Raw genomic sequence first — 17,098 nt, 5'->3', positions numbered from 1 at the left:
TAACCTCCCACAAGACAGATATTTGTGAAAAGATGTTGCATCCCAGGTTTGCATTCAGATTAGGGGTTCTGATATATGTTAGTTAGCTGATTCTGTGTACCCCTGTGCACCCCCTGTGTTCCCCCCCGTGGTGGTCCACTCTGGTTCTCTTACCATTGGAGCATCACCCTGCCACTCCTGTAACCACCCCCCGGTCCACTCCGGAGAGTTCAGTGTCTGTCACCCCATCCCTGCAACCCATTCGTCCTGGAGCCCGGTGTCCGCCCCAGTCACATCCCCGTTGGTTACCCCGGTCCATGGCACTGTCCCGTAGCCTGCACCCATTGGGCGAAGGGGGCTTCTGCCCCCCTCGGCCCACCCCCTATAAAATCCTGCACGCCACCGGTCCCAGAGCCATTTTGTCCACGCGGCGCTGGGAGACAATAAAAGCCTTCCAGCCAACTGCACAGACAGACTGGACATTCCTTCCTTCTTTGTCGCACCCCTGCACCGGCAACAGAACATGGCCAGCCTCACCCTGGTGTGCGGAACGCAGCAGTGCCCGGGACAAGCGGGAGCCCCGGTCCTGCCGAGAAGCAGTGACATTCCAGGCTCTTCGGAGCTGCCCGGGACCAGGGAAAACAACACAATGTCACAAAAAGATAGGGAAAAATAGAGAGGATAATTATTATGTAAAGTATTAAGGAAAATTAATTTGAAGTCTAACAGGTGATTAAGTTTTGCAGTGCCTAAGGCTAATAAGATCTTTGAATGTTATTCTTTTTAGCTCTAAGAAAACATCATTCTGCTGGGAGATTCTTTTTTTTTTTGGAAGTTACCTGCAGCATACTGAAAACTATTTCACTTTAACAAGGATTTTCTCATCCATTTCACCTACCACAAATTGTGTAAATTAACTATTAAAGTCTTCCAGTTTCACAGGGTTACTTTAAACATGCCAAACTAGGAAATGCAATAACTACAAAACACTTTTCCCTCATTGTGTCTCTTCTAAAGAAAGCAAGAGAACCAATAAAGTAAGTAATGGAAGAAATTAAAGTCCCCATGGGGTGGGGGAGTCATACCTGATAAGACCATATTTGGTGGTTGCATCTAGCTAGCACTTAAAGTTAGTTTAAGCCTGCAAGGTGCTGAAATACTTCTCACATTAACTTCAATGATTTTATAAGTGCAGTAACAGGGATAAATCTTACCTTCCAGGTTTAATTCCTACCATATACCACTGATTCCTGCCTAACCACTGATTCATGTCCTTTAGAAAGGAAAACCAGCAGTTATCCAGCAGTAACTAACTGCTAGTAATTAGCAGTTACCTTCGACATAAGTTAGAACAGGATACTCCATGTCAAGTTCTGAAAATTACCAAGGTTGGAGATTCAAGAAACAACTGCTTCAAGAAACACGTCCCCATGTCTGACCATTATGAAGGTACTATCTTTCTTTCCTTTTATCTACCCAGTTTGTCTCATGTTCCAAGAAGACTTCGATGGTCCTTCAGTAAAGTTGCTCAAGGATGTTGGTGGCTTTCTTATACTAGGGAGGCCAAAACTGGACACAGCACGCTGCAAATGAGTGAGGAGATGAACACACTCTTTGTAAGATAGATTATTGTGTGATTTGCCTTCCTGTCTGCAGGGGCATACTGATGATTTGTATTTAATATGTTCACAACAATATTCAGATATTTCTCTTCAAAAGCTTTCTAGGTTTTCATCTCCATGCCCATACTCTTTCAAAGGATTAGTTCATCCCAGATTTTTGTGTGTACCATTCTATATATTCATTATCAGAGCACTGGCAATGTGTCCTATATATTACTTACATAGAATGATATATTCTGTCTGGAAAAGGGATTCTGAACTACATTTTGTGGATCTTTTTTGTAGTATTGTATCTTACTTTTCTTTAAAACAATCAAACTGAAGTGTGGAAGCAAATATTTTAAAGGGATTATGTTGCAAATAATAATTTTTTGTGGTATTCTGTAGGAATACAAAAAAGGTAAAAGACTTTAGAAAGTGCAGAAAGGCCCCAGAAAGTAGACATAAACCTAAGAAAGGCTGAAAAATTTCAAAACCTTTTCATGAGAAAGCTAGGAAGTTAAGAACCAAGTGAATACATTTATATTTATGATAAGGAACAAGAAAGAACAAGAACTTATTGATAGCTCAAGATGTGAAAAGCCCTAGATATATGCTTTGCAAAGATAGAAAAAGTTTCCATCTTAAATAATGAATTATTGTGTATTGTTTGAGGTTCATAGAAGTCCTTTTGTTAATGTTAAACCCACGTGGGTCCTTTTCTAGTTGGTTAGAGTATAATGACTTTACATATTTTCTTTTATGCTATTGGTTCAAAGAATATGTAGAAAAAGGCTCTGCATGGGCTGCCATCTTGTCTCTGATCTGTGTTTGCATGGATGTTGTTATTTTCCTGTGTCTCTTGCTTTTTGTTTGTATGATACAGACAGATAATAAATCCTAAGTTTGCAACCAGTCAGGGTCCTGTCCTGTTTGTGAGACACGGACCGATCCAGCAGTATTCCTGAAAGATATTCCTGTTCCAAAGTCAAATATGTGACAGCAATTTGCCCATAATGATGTTTTAACCAAAAATGCTGATTGAGAAATATTATTTGTAGAAACAGAAAAATGTTCATTCTCGCTTCCAGATGATTTCTCTCTATGAACAAGCATGAAAGAAATAATCATTAGATGAACTGGCAGAAAAATATTTTTAGACAAAATTAACTGGTAGGCCTTGTTGACATGTTACATGATGTATTTGGTCTGTGTCAACACAATTTTCTTGGGTTTTCAATATTTTAATTAAGCATAAGGTATTAATATTATTTGTGACCTTTTGGGTATTTATTCAGGATGAGAACTAATCTGTAGTGTCAAGGAAATGTTTAAAGAGGATCATGAAGATTATATACATAACAAAACAATATTGTTTTTGCTAAATAATGTAGTGGCAATATCTCCTCAATTAATATGGCTGGATGCAGTAATGCATCTCCCTCTCTGCTGTGCTCTTAGGAAAACAATTATTTCCTTCCTTCCTTCCTTCCTTCCTTCCTTCCTTCCTTCCTTCCTTCCTTCCTTCCTTCCTTCCTTCCTTCCTTCCTTCCTTCCTTCCTTCCTTCCTTCCTTCCTTCCTTCCTTCCTTCCTTCCTTCCTTCCTTCCTTCCTTCCTTCCTTCCTTCCTTCCTTCCTTCCTTCCTTCCTTCCTTCCTTCCTTCCTTCCTTCCTTCCTTCCTTCCTTCCTTCCTTCCTTCCTTCCTTCCTTCCTTCCTTCCTTCCTTCCTTCCTTCCTTCCTTCCTTCCTTCCTTCCTTCCTTCCTTCCTTCCTTCCTTCCTTCCTTCCTTCCTTCCTTCCTTCCTTCCTTCCTTCCTTCCTTCCTTCCTTCCTTCCTTCCTTCCTTCCTTCCTTCCTTCCTTCCTTCCTTCCTTCCTTCCTTCCTTCCTTCCTTCCTTCCTTCCTTCCTTCCTTCCTTCCTTCCTTCCTTCCTTCCTTCCTTCCTTCCTTCCTTCCTTCCTTCCTTCCTTCCTTCCTTCCTTCCTTCCTTCCTTCCTTCCTTCCTTCCTCCCTCCCTCCCTCCCTCCCTCCCTCCCTCCCTCCCTTTTATTTTCTTAGCAGCAAGGTAGAATCTCTGAAATTAACAACATCAATATTCTCTCAAAACAAAAGCCCTGATTTGTTTTCAAATGCCAGCCATCAGTGTCTTCAAATAGCTTTTCTTAGACAAAGTCCAGAAACAAAATTACAAGTGCTGGGCTTTGCATCTTGATGTTACGTAAGATTTCAGTTCTTTAAAGTATTTTTCTGCAGAGACGGGGCTCTTGAACAAGAATCCAGTTCAGGCCTCTCAGGCCTCTTTACTCTCACTTCTATTTCTTTTTCAGGGAATATAAACATTCTTCTCTAAATCCAGTGATCTTATTACTTTCACCAAGCTTTTTGATCTTTCCCTGTGGTATCTCAGTCTTCAACTGTATTTAAAAACAGTCTATTCAAAAGCTTATATGTCTGGATAAATCTTGGGAAAACCCTATATCAGGGACAGCGGCTTTTAGATAGCTTTGTTTTAACTCTATTATCACATCCCATTTAAGAAAAAATACAGCTCATTTAATGTATGTTGCAGTTATCATTCCAAATACTTTTGACATATTACCTGACTCCAGACTGTAGCAGAACTCTCATTGACATCAAACAGAGCTGTATACATAGACTGAAAGCAGATAGCATTCTTTTTTAGGATTAAATGTCAATCTGAACTCTATGGTAAAATTTGTTACTCTTCCAATACAAGCTATAGTTAATTTACGAAATTTTGTTCAAATTTTGCTAGAAATGATGATATTTAGGTGTTGGAATAAATCAGCCAAGACTCCATTTTCTTCATGCAGAAAGCCAATTCTTTATTTGCAAAGCTCATATTTATAGGAAATATCAGAAAGGACTGTGTTAAACCCAATTGGTCAGCAATACAGTGAAACTCAGTTCATTGGACAGTAAGGGCTATTGTATGTCTAACAAATTTTCTCTTTCTGGATATGTTTGTGTTGCAACATGTTTGCATTTTTCCTTTGTGGGTTCTCATGGGACAAATCTTATTTTTTACACATGTGAATTTGTTTTTCACCCTCAGAATAGATTGTTGTGTTAAACAAACTTCTCATCCTCAAAATACCTTCACATGGGAACTTGCAAATTGCTTGCTCGCTGCACTTAGAAGAAATGACAGGCCAGCTTTGGCAATTTTAGCAGAGTGAGGCCTGATTTCATAAGGCCTTTCTTTTATAATTCTTCTACATGTCTATGACATCTCACCCTTTTCATTAATTTAAAGAGGGGCTATATGTTCTGATGCTAAAACAGCTTGCTCTTATGATGGTATTATCTCATTAAGGTTATCACTGTTAGATATGGGATAAGATACATAAAAGACCGATTACAATCAACAAAGCTTATCAAATTCTATCATGTCATTGACACAGGGTTTCTCAGCATGAGGAAACAAAAGAATAATGTCCAATATCTCTTAGGGAAATGGAAATAAATGACCATTGTTTTGAAGTCCAAATAGTTGAGACTCAGGAGAAAGTTCATTAGCTGGAAACATTGATGTTTGACATCACTGAATGTCCTTCTGGATCCTGGAACAGGAATAACTGAAGAATGTTAGTAGGAGCACTATACCATGATGATGAGATAAGGCTTTTGTTGGCAAATTGCCTCTGTTGTTTGCAGACACAGCTATGTCTTGGCAGTCTTACTTCTGTTCCTGTTCTGGCCACAAAGGCTGCATGGGGGTTAGGTTATTGCTCTTTCCACTGAGCCTCATTTTCTCAGAGGTGATTGGTGTCTGATTGAACAAACAAGTGACCACTTCAAACCTGCTGATGATAAAACACAAGTACACCCTCTCTTCAAGTAAATGAATCAGTTAGACTTTTCTGTTGCACACTCAATCGAGATTTAGATTTGATGATCTTTTTTTCCAAATTTCTAATGTAAATATTGCATTATCCAAAATGTTTTGTTGTCTGAATTTCTAATGTACATATTACATTATTTGGATGTTCTTAAGGCACTAAATTCACCTTCTTTTCATTTTTTAAAAATGGGATGCATGTCTTTGGTTATGAGCATGAAGAAACATCAAGGCAAAACAATACTTGTAGTGAACAAGAAACTGACAGTAATGAGGAATAAGTGAGGTACAACAATTAAGAATATTTCAGATAATACACACAATTAATAGTATATGTGAAATTAGATAATTAGGAGTCTCTGAAATACTGTACTATCATCCCAGAGTCTGAGAACAGCTGAAAAAATTTAATGAGGACTTGGATAATTATTTCTGGATAATAATTCCCAGGCTTACTCTAAAAATAGGTTCAGCTGTCATATAAAAAGGGTCAAATTCCCAAATCAAATAGTTTTGATGCAGAAAACATCTGGGTTTATTGGCAAATTCTCCATCCAGGTAGAGCCAAGGCCTGGCCACCACCCAAGCTCCAACTGGGAGTGAATTCCCTAAACACATTTTAAAACAGGGCTCTTAAGAATAGCAGTTATGAGTAAAGGCCTTGGAGTTAAAAACTAATCAAACCATCTAGTAGCTGTATCCCTCTGAAGTTTCCTTCAGAATAGAGATGCTTCAAACCCAGCAAACTGCTGGAGTGCTTCTGTAATAATAACTGGGAAAAACCACTAGACTAGCAGTTCAGAGGAGGCTTTCAACAAAGCTCAGATATCTTTTCTTGGAACTCTGAAAAATACTTAAAATTATGACACAGCATTGGGTCAAGCAATAGAGCCAGTGCAGGGACTAGCCAGAGAGCTAACCTGATCTAAGAGATGCATAAGCAGCTAGAGAACAAAAAAGAAGGATCCCGAAACATCACGTGTCTTTTAGATAATTACACAAAGAGATGTTAAAGCATATAAGAAGCCAGCTATAGATACAGTAACAACATCTTATGAATAATGCCTATAATAAAATCAGTAAATTCACATCATGTAATCAATGTATCAGTGGTAACAGTTTCAGGAAGTTGAGATAACACCTTTCTAAACAGTCACGTACCTATGACAGTAAAATGAAACAAAGAAAAACACTAAAACAGTTTACAGTCAATAACAGCAATAATGTAGAATCATCACTGAATCTTCTGTGTGTTATCTATGGAAGATAAAATCACAGAGACTGTAACAAGCAATACAATCTTCAACAAAATCAAGGGTGCACATACTGTATCTTCTTTATCCACAAACAGGTGTTTGTCAGTGTTTCGTCACAGCTGTTTTAGTCTGAGTTGTCTTATCTCTTAAAAGAAAACAACTACACTGTCTCAGTTTGGCTGAGACAGTTGATGTATTCAATCAACATCTGTTAAAACCAGGTGGGGCAGTGTTCTTTATTTCTTCCATGACCCATCCTTCCTCCAGGAGGTATCTTCTGTTAATGGGCCATTGAGTCTCATGCATGACTGATGAAATTACATCATCCCATTGTGAGATGCTCCAGGGGGAGGAGCCAAACATTTCTACCTGGATATAATCCAAGATTTGGAACACCACAGCAGCTTTTTCCCACTGGATTCCCAGAGGAAGACCAGACACTTCTACACCACCACTGGACCTTCAGAGGAAAATTACACCCTTCTACAGAATCACTACTACAACAGAACCACATCTGTCATTCCAGGAGGACTGCAGCCACCATTTAATTGGACTGCTACTAACACCTTGACTGACAGGGTGTCAAGCTGCATTCTGACTTTGTTTGCTTGAGCAGTAAGATATTTTTCATGAGCTAATTATTTCTAAACTTTAAAGAACTGATGCAGATAAAATGCAAGGTTATTGGACTTGCTTAAGAACTTCAAATTAATTGCTGCAAATAATCTTGAGAGAAGAGGAGAACCATGGGCCAGGGCAGGGGCGGGTGGAGCGGCGGTGACGGTGATGATGGTGGCTGGGACTGGCAAGCCCCATTGGTGGTGCACAGAAAATAAGAATTCAGCTGTTCAGAAAAATGAAGATGCTGCTCAAAGGAAAGCAGCTGTGGAGGCTGCACTGAGAAACAAGATTGAATATGAGAAAAAAGCATTGTCTATTGTTGAGCAGCTCCTGGAAGAGGACATTGCTGAAGAGTTCTTTCTAAATTGTGGAAAATGCATTACTCCATTTGCTCACTATAAAGACGTTGTTGATAAGCATTCTATCATCAAACTGTGTGGTTATCCTCTATGTCAGAATAAATTGGAAAATGTGCCAAAGCAGAAGTACAGAATTTCAACAAAAACAAACAGAGTTTATGATATCATTGAAAGAAAGTGCTTTTGCAGCAACTTTTGCTATAGAGCATCTAAATATTTTGAAGCTCAAATTTCCAAAAGTCAGGTGTGGATGAAAGAAGAAGAAAAACCACAAAACACAGAGCTGCTGAAGGAGGGATGGAGTGGATGGTCTGGAGAAGAGGTGAAACTACGTGCTGAAGGAATTAAAGAATTTGACATTGAAAATCCTAGGATATCTTCAGATCCATGTGAATCTGGTTCTCATGACACAGCCAGTAACAGCAGTACTGATACTGAACAAGGATTTATTTCTTCTGTCCTACCAGGAAGTCAATCAAGTTCAGCCAATTTTGCACAGCAATTGCACGGAAAAAGCATCCTCAAATAGAAGCATGCTCAGAAAGTCCATGCCAGCCCTAAAACCAAAGATGTAGATATGGTAGAAGCCACTGAACAACTCTCTCATTATAAAGTAGACACTCAGGAAGAAAGACATGCTTGCTCTTTTCAAAATGAAGCAACTGCACCACCTTCAGACAATACTGCTCCTGGGAAATCAAGTGCTTCAGAAATATTTGAAAATACATGTGGGTCACAGATAGTTTTTCTAGGTGTGAGCAAAAGAGGAGCAGAACATCTTAAAAGAACTCTAGCTTTCTCAACAGAGCATGAAAACCCTGAACTGGGGCATCCAGTTAATTCCAAAGGCAGTTTACTAGTGTTGCTTAGGCAATACTTATGGAATGGAGAACTGAGAAAACTTTAAAATTTCTCCATGGCCCAAACTATACTTCTTTGTGCTCATCAGAGTGCATAGCATCTGTCAGCCAGGAGACTGAAGAACTTGATGAGGATGACTTAGATACAGATGATGATCTCAGCACTGTTGCTGTAGGGGAGTCTGAAAACAGTTTGAACTACTCTTTACCTTTCACAGGCTCAGGTGGAATAGTTAAGCCTGTGCCTAGTTATGAAAAGTTAAAAGAAACAGAGTTCCTAGAACTTTGAGTAAAAGAGTTCTATAAAGGAAGGTGCATCTTGGCTGAAGAGGCAGCAACACAAGCACAAGCAGGGGAACATCCAAGCAAAGACAAAGTTGATCAACAGGAAGATCTCATCTTCCCACTTATTGATTCAAATGCACAAATGCAGATTAGGAAGAGAATCGTCCTTGAAAAACTACGAAAAACATTATCTGCAGTTTTGGGCCCTCTTCAGATTGCTTCAGGTGATGTTTACACAGAGCTAAAAAATCTTGTTAAAAATTTCCGGTTAACAAACAGAAATATTATTCACAAAATGCCTGAATGGACTCTCATTGCTGTTGTTTTGTTATCTGTATTGTCACAAACAACTCCACTTTTCAGGAATACTCAGACAAGCCCAATGTACACACAGTTCCTGACCACATTTCTGGAAGAAGTGCATTTCAAAAATGAAGATCTGGAATGTTTAACAAGGATATTTAGAATGGACTGACAACTTGAATGGTCAGTCAACTTTAATCTACTTTGTGTACCTTAAAACCACGCTGGTTATACGCTGGTTAACCACGGGTTTAATTTTCAGCATTTTGTAAGTACAGATACAGTAACTACAGATTGTATCAGCTGGAGCCGAAAATGTGTGAAACACATTTCATAAGGCCTTTCTTTTATAAGTCTTCTACCTGCCTATGACATTTAGGCCTGTTCATTTGGATCAGATAAGTGCATCTTTTGTCTTACCAGCAGCTAAACTATGTAAGTACCTTTACAGAATTATTAGTAAGTTACAGAATTATGAGTAAGGGAATGCCTTAAAAATCTTTTAGGTCTAGAATGTATATAAAATAAGTAAAAGTTAGTAACCAAAATCCAAGCACAGCTCCACATAATCTAAAATAGTAATTATTCTATTGCCTGCTCATGACTAAGCATGCTTGAGCTATTTACATTTTTAATGTTCTCCAATAATATGCAGCAGTCCACTACAACAATAAGAAATTACAAGAGCTCTTCCACATATAGAAAATTAAGTGAAGAAGAAAAATACATAAAATATGTTATAATATCCTTTAAAAGGAGGCATAAAACATCTGCAGGAACAAAAAATTAATAATACAATCAAATAATAAGTACATAGCTTTCTCAAGGCTATATTTTGCTACTCATGATTTATATAATTTCTGTTATACTAGTAAGCAACATGAGAGTATTTCTGACTATCAACTCCCTGATGACTGGGAGTAAGAAAAATAGAGTTAGACTATTTCAGTGCTAGGGCAAGAGACAATGGTTATAAATGGAAACATAAATAGAGAACAACTTTTTCACTCTAGTAATGGTTGAACACTGGAACTAGTATCCCAGAGAGGATATGGGGTCTCCATCTGCGCTGATTTTCAAAACCCAATTGAACATGGTCTGTAGCAGCCTGGTTTAGCTGATCTTCCCTTGAGTGGCAGATTGGACCTCGATTGGACCTCTCCAGAGGTCCCTTACTACTGGAACCATTCTGTGATTCCATGAGAACTCATTGAGAAAGAAAGGGAATTAAAACACAAACTTCAAAATAGACCTCTATTCTAAGGTGAAGGCAATGAATGAATACATAGCTGTATCCATGACTAGTTTTGGAGGTCATGGTATTTACATGGAGAGTAATTCCAAGATGATCTTCAAATGGGTAGTTGAATTTAAGTAATAAATACATGCAAGTCTGCTTGAATACAAGGTTTCCTTTTTTTTTTTTCTCCCATAATCTAGGGGGGAAATAGAGAATACAAGACCATAACTATTGAACTGAGCCTCTAGAGTTCAGAATGAAAACACATACGGAATAAAATACACGCTGCTGCTGATACGAGAATTATCTATAATAATTTAGGTTAGAGTGCTATCTTCCTGAGGCAACAGGTTGTTTGTACCAGCTCTTGTCCAAAATCAGGATTCATTTGTATGTTTTTGATTAGGGACACATATTAGAGTTTCATTTTATTCTTTGTACTTAAATTGCATTTTGCCTAGGGCATTCACTTAAGATAGAGTTCATTAAGGTATGTTATTCCATTTTGTCTTTTGTGTAGACAGAAAAAAAAAGAAGCTATGCTCAGAAGTGAAAGGCTTTGATAAGTAATTTATTTTGACAACTATACTGTTATAGCAGCAAGGTAAGAAAAGCTATTTTAACAAGGATTACACAAAATCATTTTTTTCCATTTGCATTACAACAAAGATCATATATCTGAAAATATTTTATCTATCGTATATCAAAACAATGATTATAAAACTTGAGCATTTATTTGAAAAATAATTTGAATTTTACTGGATCGTTTTTCAATATGTATTATTTTTAAAAAGCCAGTTAATTTTTTTCAGTCTGAAAAGACTTGGAGGGTTACAGCTGATTGCATATTTTTCAGATTGCAAAATCTCTTAAATTTGGCCAAAAATGGTATGCAGTGTAAGTAGCCTATTCAAAGGAAAAAAACATTTGAAATGGCTCTGAAAGGCAGAAAATAGATGTTTGTGAAGCAAACTGGGTTTTATTTTTAAAATGTACTCTCCTACAGCTTGTATAATTTGATTCTTAATGATCTGAACAATCATTGTGAGGTTACGCTCCATTCACCACAGTGAAATGGGGAATTAAGTACAAACATTAAAAGCCTCAGTGTTAAATTCCATTTGGAAAATCAGGAATAGGAATACGTAGAGTCTGAGATCTATTTTGAGTATTTTTAATTATTAAGGCACTTAATAAATAATATTTTTTTTTAGTTACTTTGCCTAAAATCTCTAAACTGATAGGCAATATGACAGACTGGGCAGATGTCCTGGGGAAAAATACAAAGACTACAGTTCTGGGTGTCATAGCTTCAAGTTATGCTAGAGAGCCCCTGAGGGAAGGAACTCCTCACTAGCACTTGGGTCTCATTCAAAGTGTTAAGAGTTCTAGAGCTGCTTGAAAGAGTGACCACAATATACATGAGAGAAACATTTGCCAGGGCTACAAAAGGAACCAAAAAAAAAAGGGAAGAAAGAAATGTAAAGGGCATATCTGGTCATATATGGGGCTTTCAGGCCATAACTTAGCGCTAGAAACTGAGCCTGTGAGGCTTGATCAACCAGAAGGAGATGAGGTTAAGGGATGCACTGCTTACAGTTATGTGAGACGAAATTACAGGCACAAGATGGTTTTAAGCCAGGGGCAATAGCCACAGTACTGCAAGGTACTGAGCTATCTGAGTACCTCAGATTACTCAGGTAATCTGAGTTTGGGAGCTCAGATTACCTCGAAGGAAAAGATGCATTTCTGCTGGGGTGGTAGTACAGCACATGACACAGGGGAGTGTAGAATCTGCGTTATTTGAGGTTTTTAAGACTCAGATAGCCAAAGTCACAGTAACAGAGTCTCATATTGACAAAAAAGAGGCTGGATGCTGGATCAAACAACTTCCAGAAATTTCTTCCGAAAAATATGCTGCGATTCTGTGAAGGTAATCAAAACCAAAACAAACAAAAGCCATGGATAGATAACTTAGTTGTAAATGAAAACAAAGGAGATGTCTCTCATTTTACTGACCTGACAGTGGAGGTTGTCGGGGTTAGTCTGGGCTTGCCTTGGTTTCAGCTGGTTTTATGTTGTTTGGATTGGTGGCTGGTGGCCAAGTGATCAGTGAGGCCAGCATTTTCAGCATTTTATCTACAATCCTCTAAGGTTCCTTGACTATTTCTTTCAAATCCCAAAAAGGTGAGGGAGTAAAGCAAGTAACAGCAGCATCTATTCTGTATCTCTGCTGGGCGGTAGGCATTGATTTTCAGACAGATTCTGTCTTTTTTACAGGCAGTTACAGAATGCACAGTGGAGTATCACTATCATTAAAATGATTAACTTCTGTAAGATCCAACCGATTTTTCTTTTATTTCTAATGAATTTCACTTTTTCTTGGCAATTTGACACAAATCATTGTATCCCTTTGGCAGTGATTCTTGCTTACTAGGTTAATCATTACAAAGGTAAGAAAAGCATTGTTACAATTACACTTGCTACTCCCTTTCTAACACACAGAGGAACTTGTTTGTTCTCTGTTCACCCATGGGTCAATGGCTTTATACAGGAAACACTAAGTCTCAGTTCAAACTTATTATCTTACAAAATTGTTCATTTGAATGAACAGACTGTCTCAAAATGAGCTTATCAGAAGCAGTTGGTGAAAAGTGACTGTGTAAGCCTGTCCATCTGGCTGGAAACACAAAGTAAACCTTGTAACAGCATTTATATCTGATTTACATCCAGATGGACTTCTCATGTACCACATTAGGTAAGAACTAGCAATTTTAAGTATATGCATAAACAAGTCTTAACTAGTGAGTTTAAAACCACTCAGCTTGTGTTGTTTCCTCCAAGTCTGCCACCTTCATTTCAAAGATAAAAGTATAGAGTACTTCAAGCATGAAATGAGTGAACTGACATCAAGAAATAAAAATTTCCATTCAACTTCTGCTATGAATAATAAAGAGATTGAATTCCTTTTCATGTAAGAAGCCACCAAATTGCAAGATTGAAAAGTCCTATGCAGTTATAGAGGTACCATTCCTATTTATATCAAAAGACGGGATTGTCAGAAAAACTGAGTAAAATTCACTGAGCAAGTTTATTGAACAACTTACTCAAATACTGTTATGGTGCCCCAAAATCAATGAACAAGTAGACATCTAGATGAACTTACAGATATAAGCACTTCTATCTCCTGTTTGGCTTCTCTCACCAAAATTTTTCAATTCTTCTATCTGCTGTTGGAAGCTGCTTCTCTCACCAAAATTTTTCTCATCATTTAGCAGTTCCAAAATGCATAGAAGAGTTTCTCTGAGTGATGATTTTCAATGTAGAAAGGATAAAACCTTGAAAAAGTGTATTGAGGTGCATTCTGGTAGTACATCTTTAGTGACAAGAAACTTTATACAATATTGCATTACAAACACTATTTGAAGCACAGATAATTAAAAAAAAAAAACCTACACAAGCTACTACCAAGAAATTTATCGCAGATAGTTTTAGTAACATGACTGAAATATGTCATATAGTCGTACAATACATTTTAAGGGATTTTTTTGCTATATGCATTTCTGTCAGCTAACATTCCATGTCACTAAATTCCAATATTTACTTGTAAACAAACTGGTCTTCAACTGATCTATTAATAGTAAGAAAAGCTAAATATAGGCTCATGAAAAACCCCAAACAAAAGGCATGTTTTTTCACAGTATCTTGTGTAAAACATTTTCAATAAATATAAATATTGCAATATTAGTCTGTTTTACTTGCTTGTGCAGAAGTAATAGAAAAATTTCAATATGCCTTTCCAAATTAAAATTTTTTTTTTTTTCTATAAGGATAAAATACTTCAAGTTGGCAGTGCTTGAAATATTCTGAAAAATAACAAATCAAAACTGACATCATTAATGCAAAGAAAAGAAGCCAAAATGGGCTATGCAATTTCTTTTTGCCGACTTGTACAGAAGCAAACCTCACTCTGTAATGAAGCATTATGACACAAAATAACAGGGGATGAGAAAGAGGAAGAGGGCAAATGCTGGGCTGGAATTCTTCCTGCAGCATTATCAGAAGATTCAAAGCCACTCACTGATTTTTTTTTTTTTTTTAACTAAGATAAGCATGAAACATCTTAACAGCTCAATTGCCAGTGTTAGTGAACGTGGAAATTATAAAGTAATACTTATTAACACTGTGAGGAACCCTGAGTTCCCTGAATTGAATGAGAAATAAATATATAAATATATTGCAAAAAGAAGCAGATTTATGTGCATAAGTATGTTAGATTGATGAGCAAAATATGTAAGTAAAATTTTTGAGAACACTCAATCTTTAAAGCCAAAATCAACTTAATTTTAAAAAATTTGTAGAGGTCTTTCAACATAAATTTGGCCATAATTAGAGGTATGAGTTAGGTGGGTATGTTCCTAAAAGCCCATCCTTGTATGCTTTTTAAGGATATTTTAGGAAACTGTGGAAGTGACTTTTATGAAAGAATATTTTCCTAGCAGAATAGTTTCCTTTCATGATTTGGAGGAGTTAAGGACATTTGTTTGCAAATTTTCAAAGCAGCAGAAAACACTAGGGTTTTGTATCCTTTGCTTACTTGGATGCAGCTCTGGGGTCACATCTACAACTTCAGATGTACATCAATTAGTAAACAGCAGACAACAAAGTGAGTGTATTGTACTATATTGGTACAGGAACTATCCAGATCAGCTGCTGTGATAGCATGAGAATCAGGTTGGTGTCCTACATGTATACATTGTATAGAAACTTTCATTTTAAAACGATAACGAGAGTTTTTTAGTACTGTACACATTCAGGTATTCTGTGGGGTTCTATGATGACATATGAGCCCTACCTTAAGTTCAAGGTAGATTGCAGAAAAAATGGGGAAAAAAAAAGACATGCCTGTTTAGTAAATTATATCTAGAGGCTTGATCCAAATTATTCAATTTCAATTTACATCAGTACTGAAAAGCATGGCATCAGTACATTTTATTGTTTAAAACCATACAGAATTATAAAAAATATTTTTGTATTTTGAGATTTTTCCCCAGAAAGAAGGTTCAACAGAAGTTATGTTAAATTTATGAATTAAATGTCCTTAAATCCTTGCAAATTGATGCAAAGTTTTAGCCTTTCAAAGAGCATCATAGCTATTAAGGATAAAAATTAGATTTTAAAATAATTTTTGGCAAATTAAATTTAATGGAAAATTACTTTGACCTATCAAAATTAATTATGATCACGTTAAATCATATTATAGGATCATAGAATCAAGATATCAGAGAATTTTTGAGATATACAGGGACCTTGGAAAAGGATCTTCTTTGAGAAGGAAAGCTAAACCTTATAGTTCAGACTCCCAGCTCAAAGAATGGTCAGCTAGCACAAGCTGGTGAGGAGCAAGTTCAATTGGGTTTTCAGTGTCTCCACAGATGGAGATTCCACACCGTCTCATCAACGCCTAAATTTTAGGTGCTATACGTGCTCTGATTCCAGACTGGATTTACCCATTTTGCAATAAGAGATCTAGATTGAAGTGGAAGCTCTCTGGAAGTCAAATTTCATTCAAAGTAAAATAGCCTTGAGGCTGCGCAGATTTCTTTAGGTGCCGATTTCTTATTGATCTGTAATCATATTTTGATGTAGTAAAAAAAACCAAACTAAAGCCCAAATTATTTATGGAGTCTTAGAATTGTGTGCTCATGATAGAAACACTTTATAAAGTGCTGTGATTTTCCTTAGAAACTGATATTCATGAAATTGCCTATCATTTAACCGTGGCAGAATTGAAAAATAAATTAATTAAATATGTTGTGTAAAGTTAGAAAGAAATAAGATTGATGAAGATATCTTTCTTTGGGTGCCTGTATGGAATAATTAAAATTAAGAATATATTAGTATAAACACCACACAGACTATAAAATACATAATTAGCTATTCTAGAGATACAGTAAGAAAAGCAACCAGTCTAGTCAAATCCTTATCTATTTTAAATGAGATAAACATTGAAATTTTAATGGTTTGGACCAGATGTACAGGATTAATTTTAGTTGTTCTTTAAAAAAAATTCAGTCCTATCTAGAAATAATTGTAATTTAATGGTTTGAATTTTATTTTAAACTTATTTCAAGAGTCCATTTTTAATGAAAGCAAAAGGTCAATTTAATAATCTTGAATTTGAAGAATAAATGAGACAATGAATGGGTGCCTGGAGTTTTCATGCTTCACCAGGTATAGTTTAGAGTGATAAAGGTTACCTTTAGTGTAAATAAACCAAAGTAATTGTGAAATCATTGACAATTTAAAAGAGAAAAAACACAGTAATTAAAGAACTTTTATCTACCTTTGACATATGCATTGATTATCTATTGAAAACACTCCAAAGCACTTGTGAGGAGGAGCAAGGAGGCTTGTTTTCTTCATGTTTTTTTTATTCATGAAAGTGGTTTACTTGGAGTCAAGACTTCAGATACTATATTCAGCAATAGACATCATTCTGTTTCTCGTGCTGCTCACACTTCAAAATTTAAAGTTAAGCAAAATACATTTTCAATAGCTTCAGTAATGGCTTTGCACAGGCAGAATTCAGGTTTAATGGAAAAGGAAACTCATTAAATGAATTAATAACACCCAAAAAATTGTAGTTCATATTTTATAATGAAATTCCTATAGATATCTCAATTGTAAAAATATACATATGGGAAAAGATCACTAGATCACCAGAAAAA

The 17,098-nt window shown here is 36.6% G+C and overlaps 1 pseudogene; it reads left to right on the top strand.

Annotated features, from left to right (window-relative positions):
- The first annotated feature begins 7,485 nt into the window (after window positions 1-7,485).
- Window positions 7,486-9,299, top strand: LOC128806847 (putative RNA polymerase II subunit B1 CTD phosphatase RPAP2; annotated as a pseudogene).
- The last annotated feature ends 7,799 nt before the right edge of the window (window positions 9,300-17,098 follow it).

The sequence above is a fragment of the Vidua macroura genome, chromosome 4 (genome assembly GCF_024509145.1).
Source record: "Vidua macroura isolate BioBank_ID:100142 chromosome 4, ASM2450914v1, whole genome shotgun sequence".
Taxonomy (NCBI): Eukaryota; Metazoa; Chordata; class Aves; order Passeriformes; family Viduidae; genus Vidua; species Vidua macroura.
This window is presented reverse-complemented; position numbering and strand designations above follow the sequence as displayed.